This window comes from Gadus morhua, chromosome 2, assembly GCF_902167405.1.
Source record: "Gadus morhua chromosome 2, gadMor3.0, whole genome shotgun sequence".
Classification (NCBI taxonomy): domain Eukaryota; kingdom Metazoa; phylum Chordata; class Actinopteri; order Gadiformes; family Gadidae; genus Gadus; species Gadus morhua.
The window spans coordinates 10,575,107-10,581,102 of record NC_044049.1 but is presented as its reverse complement, the minus strand read 5'-3'; the positions used below and the strand labels follow the sequence as shown (position 1 = coordinate 10,581,102).

Sequence of the window (5,996 nt, the reverse complement as noted above, 5' to 3'; positions counted from 1 at the left end):
CCCCTGCGCTTCACGTTTGTAGAAATGTGCGTCTTATACACGTTGATCCCTCAGACCACAGAATCACTTTGAGTCGGAAAACTGTTCATTCAAGTTCGGAATATATTCTGTCATAATTATGCAGGTCTCAGTGGGCCCCCGAAGCTAAGGGTCAGCTCTGCTGGGTCCTGGATTGAAGCAGTTGAAGAAAGACTGATACCATTTCCAATTGGTGACCAGGGAATATTATAATACATCCATAAGTAATGGGTATGCTCACGTTCAGTAAACTACTAATGCGCACTCATGGGCTCAAATGGAAATCTGCAAGGGGTAAAAGCAATGTTGAGTTTGTGGTTTGTTCCAATGTGTATCCAGTTCTTAAAGGCCTCATACAGCCATGGTCTGCAACCCAAGAAGTTGACCCTAAGATGGGCCAACCGTCAAGCTTATTAGAAAAGGTGGGAAAACAACATAATGGTTAAATTAGTGGTGGATGAAAGAAATTGTATCATAAGCAATATAAACAAGGACCTGTGTGAGTGAGTGTGTGTCTGTGAGAGTGTGCTAAATATTGAGGCTAGTGCTAAACATGGCGTTAAACACATGCTAGAGACCAGCCTTCTCTATCTAACAACCTAACACAAACTAAAGCTACAGTCAAGATCTCCATCTCAAATTGAATGTTTATTTACACATTCATATAAAAGCTTGTGTCATTTTTTTTGTTCTATTTACAATGGCTCCTTTTTCAGAAACTAAAACAGTTATTGGCTGTTAGTGTGTTTGTAACAGATATTGTCTCTGTGTTTTTATAAATAAACTAGACTGTATAAAGAGGAACTAAAATATATAAAGGGAACTTTGCCCGATCCACCAGCAAAATGATTATGCCAAACTAGGTTGTGCCTTCAACAGAATTTATATAATCTCCATGTCATCTAAATCTAAATGTCATCTTTATCTCAATGCCATAGTAACACTTAGGTTTTTTTTATCAATTGCTATTGAATTCTTCACTCCTCGACTCAGAATGTATTTCTATGAATTTGGTCACAAAATATTCATGAATTTCACGATCCTTTTTTTTTAAGAATAAATATATATATATATATATATATATATATATATATATATATATATATATATATATATATATATATATACATTATAACAACTGTTCTCTATTGCCTTTTGTCAACAATCATTGTAAAAGACTTTTGAAATAATATTCTAACCTTCACAACAGACAAATAAAAACACCAACTTTCTGAATTTTAAGGGCCTTATTTTAAAGCGCAAGCAATGTGGGGGGAACTGATACCGTGTTCAAGACAACTTGAAACTTTGGTAGTTTCAACTCTGAGTTTCCGACTCCAGCTGTTGAATTCCACATATTGCACACATGAACACATTGCATTATTACGCATTAAACTATGTTTTAAAATATCAACAAACACTTTTATTTACCCATTGACGAAGTTCAACATTTCTGATGTTGTTACTAACATCAAGTCTGAGCTCCAAAATGATACCTGAATTTCCAACCTATAATTCTGAGTTGACCAGCCTAGCGTCAAGCGTTGCAGGTTGCTAGTAGCATCATTCAATTTCCATTGGTTGCTGCTGACTAAGGCACTGACTAAGGATAGCAGGTTTAGCTACGCTACACAAAAGAGTGCTATGCTATGCTTCCTATAACCCACATGCCTTTGAGCCACAGCAAGGGCCTATAAGCATAACTAACACTTTCCAATAATTCGTTTTTTTTGTTGGGGTGTTTGAGGTTTTCATGCGCAACTCTATATATTATTACAATATTGCTAGTTTTACCGGGCAATCATAAGTCCTGTAAAGTCTAATCGCTACTCACACTTAAGTCAGCTCCACCTCCGTCACCTTGGGTGAAAGGTACACCCTGGGTCACCTGACCTTGTGGTCGGGCGAGCTAACGGAGCAATGAGGCCGGAAGGTGAAGCAGCCTCTTGCTTTCTGGAGTAAGTAGACCTAATAAAAGGCAATCAATCTGATTGTCTTCTACCTGATTAAAGGTCCCATGACATGCCACCAGGTGTGGTGTGATTAGCAGTTGCAAGCCGAAATCTGCCCCTTATGACATCACAGGTGGGCGTGTCCACCTAGATGTGTGACAGATGGATGAGCAACGTTTGCTACAGTCCACTGGGTAGGCTGATCTATCTAGCACACATCTAGGTGGACACGCTGTGATGTCATAAGGGGCAGATGTCAAAAACGGCTTGTAACGGCTAATCACACCACACCTGGTGGCATGTCATGGCACCTTTAAGTGTGAAGATCCTGATTAGCGGGATATATGTGATATATCATTTTGATACATTGTTTAGTATAGCTTTAATAGGTTGGGTAGGTGATTTGCGAAACGCCAGCAGATTTTGAAAATACACAACTCAAATGGTCCTACCCCCTCTCCTTCAACGCTGACTCTGACTCCACCCATTCCAAGTACCTGGACGCGCAATCATGCACGAGCGCGAACAGAGATGCGCGAGAGCGAGCCAGGCTAGCGTAGGTTTTCGTTTAACAACATGGCACTACATTCAGCTGTAAGTTGCACCCAGTACCGCGGGAAGTAGGAGTGCTGGGGGTGCTGCAACACCCCCTGTCCGAGGCCCTGTCTTATCACAGAAAACGATCATTTCTAAAAACTCCGGCCAAAGTGGAGATTTCTGAAAACGCCGGTTATGTGTTGTCGTGTCAACGGGGAGAAACGGGATTTTAGGTTCTGAAGCGTCACATTATGCACCAGGAAATGCTTAACGTCATGTGAGCGCCCGCTGTACCGTATTGGTCCGAATATAAACACAAACCCCATTGTAAGACGACCTATATTTGGAAAAAAGATTTGAAGACCAGATCCGTTTTTTATGAATAAATAAATTGTATTCATTGAAATAATATACGAAAATAAAAAGGCATCGAATAAAACACTGCATTGCCACTAAACAGTAGTGCAAATAGGCCGTAGCCTACTGATGTGTACACCAAAGACTATTCCTGACACTCCTCTGCCCCGCTGTGTTCGCTCTGGCTGTTGTTTCGGCCCGTGGCAAAGCGAGTCATCCTCGCTGCTGTCCAAGGCATTTTGAGACGCAGCATTTATTTAATGCTCATATGACCTAGTGCTGAAAAAAGGTTATATGAAAAAGTGTGAGGGTAGCGGTGGTGCGCTAAACTTGTTCTGTGAGCAGCTGGATGTGAACGATCGATTTTCAACTGTGCGCGAATGCATGCACTGGTGTAATTGAGCTGCGCTGCTATACATCTTTTTTTTTTATCAATGTAACGAGTTGCGAGTCTAGTGCAGGCTGAGGTTTTTTTTTTCCCAGCACCCCCTGCTGAGAATACGTTCTCGCTGCTATGGTTGGACCAGATGTTATAAACATTAAACGGTCACATAAATCATTACTATTTTTAGAAAATGTATGTTTGTTTCATATAATTGTATTGGAAGTCCTGGTTTTCACTAGGGTTGCCGCGGTGTGGACATTTTCACACCGAGTAATACACTCGTCTCCACACCGGTATTACCGAGTATAAACGGTATAAACTTTGAAACTAGGTCAACCGCCACACAAGCATCGGTTTTTAGACCCTTCTCTTCCTTCAGTTGCCGCCAACGTTCGAAAGCAGCGCCTAGGGTTATTCTTGATTTCAGTTTTTCTCTTTCAGCGTTTTTATTTTCAATTACTCTCTGAAAAAGAGTTTTCCTTCTCTTTGCTGGTGGTGGTGGTGGTGGTGGGGATGGTGGCGTCTTGTCTGCCATGGCAATTGTCTTCTACTGCTAGGTCCAAATGTGGATTAACTAGTTCCAGTAGCTACCGCAGGATAACAACAAACAGGAGTTTGCTCTGGGTCACGAGCTCTGGGTCACGAGTACTGCACGAAGGGGTCGCGCGCGGGGCGCGGGGGAGGGGGAGTGCAGTACGACCGTTTGATTGACGTACTTACTGTCCAATGCAACTCGGTGGCAATGGAAATGATTGGCTGGAGTTTTTCGAGCCCTGCCCGTTCCACAGATGATTGACTTGTTTAATTTTCATGTCAGTACTTCTAACTCAGTGGCTGTAAGCGGGTTATGATAAGGATTTCAAGTAATTTTGCAAAAATGGCCAAAAAAGCAAATCACCTATCCAACCTTTAAGTGAGATGCATTGATTTATTCCAATACATTACCAATGGAGCGAAACAGCTCAATACATTTCATCTCAGGAACATTAATGTAAGTAAAGCGCAAGTGTGAAAGTAAACTGGCGGACTGTGTAGCACACTGCAAGAGATTGGCAGAACTTGTATGCGAGAAGTCTGACAGAGAGGGGAAATCTGCTTTAAGGACAGTGTGCTTTGGCGCTTGGTGTAGAAGGATATGAAGGTTGCACAAGCAGGACTACTTGACCCGAATGTCGTACTATTAGACGTCAAGCACATTATTCAGGGCAGACTAACCATGGTGAGGGTAAAGGTGAATGCGGTGAAACTAGCATTATACAGCTGCTATTGCCCCACAGAGTAATTCGCCCCCTCCAACAAGGCAACCTTCTACTGAACACTCAGCAACGGCCAAGGCCATGCAAAAGATGAAAAAAGACCCCCCATCTTATAAGATCATTGCTGCTGGAAATGTACTTTATAATCTGAACACAATATTTGCGAATAGTTAAAATAGGATAGGTGGTCTTTAATGCAAATCTTCGATTCGCTTTAATGGCCAAATAGTGTGTCAAACTTGCTACCAAGAAATGCAGATACCCTAAGTCAGCCAATTTTGAATCAGACCACCGGATTGTAGTTATTGATGCCCACTCCCTGATGAGAAAAATTTAGAAAAATATTTTTTACAAAAAGTGGGCTTCTACACCACACCCACATCTACATCGTCTAAGAGGAGGTCATGTATGTAGTCTGGACAACAGCGATCTACAAAAACAGGTTATATTTGACCTGAAGACGCAAAGAAAGAATTGGACTTGGATAAAGAGGCTGCTGGACATTGATGTTCAGCAGGCAAGAAGAATGGTGATGAAGAGAACACAGTTCCTGCAACTTCTGGACAACAGATTCAAGCAGGAGCGCCCCATGGCAACTACTGCGCCTAGCGGGAAATCATGATGATAATGATGATGATAATGTGTTAGCACTAAAGTACAGACTTCGTTTTTATCTCACTCTGAATTTACATATTCCTTATGACTATGTTAGGCTTTGTAGTGTTATTGATTGATTTACAGGCTATAGCAGCCTTCATCCCCAAAAGTGACGGACAGACCACCTTAATGACAATTTATATTGTCATTAAGGTGCAGTTAGGGGTTGGCTCAATGTTTAGTCATTGAGCAAACAATGTTATCCAGAGTGCAAGACAGCATAACAAAAGAAAACTGAATTGTACTGGCAGGGTTGTGATAGATAGATACCTTTCCTACATTTAAGCACTATGTGCAATTGATGTGTTTCTGCTTGATTTTCCTCCATCCTTTCTCGTCTGCGTTTTCCCCCTCAGGACCACGTGGGGTCAATAACATCTCAGTTAGATTTCATCTTGTGCCTGGTATTTGATCTGATATGGGTGTTTAGTGGTTCTTGTGGAAGCTTCTGAACACAACAGTGTGAAAGACCAGGGAATGATCCTTTATTCCTAGCGGCCATCTAAGTTCCTACGCCAGTTTGGTCGAGGAAACTCATTGAGCTACCGTTTAGGCACATACACACATGTAAATTACTGACAGTAATTTGCAAGCTTCATGTGACTCGATCATCAACCACTTCATTTCTAGATGATGTTGAAGTTTGTCTTCACTGCTTCTGTGATTTTTTGACAAATCTGTCTCTGAGTCCTCTACTGTGGTAACAATACCAGATGGGGCTTGCTTTGAGAACAGTCAATAAATACAAGTTTATCAACACACACACAAACACACACACACGCGCACGCACACACACACACACACACACACACACACACACACACACACACACAC

General features: G+C 41.6%; 1 protein-coding gene across 1 annotated transcript in view; it reads left to right on the top strand.

The window, feature by feature from the left end:
• The window catches only part of LOC115561733 (cytoglobin-1), a 10,122-nt gene extending 9,048 nt beyond the window's left edge, over positions 1-1,074 (top strand). The window contains exon 3 of the mRNA XM_030381956.1: positions 1-1,074. This exon is cut by the window's left edge and continues 483 nt beyond it. The gene's annotated coding sequence lies outside the window, so the exon portion shown is untranslated.
• The last annotated feature ends 4,922 nt before the right edge of the window (positions 1,075-5,996 follow it).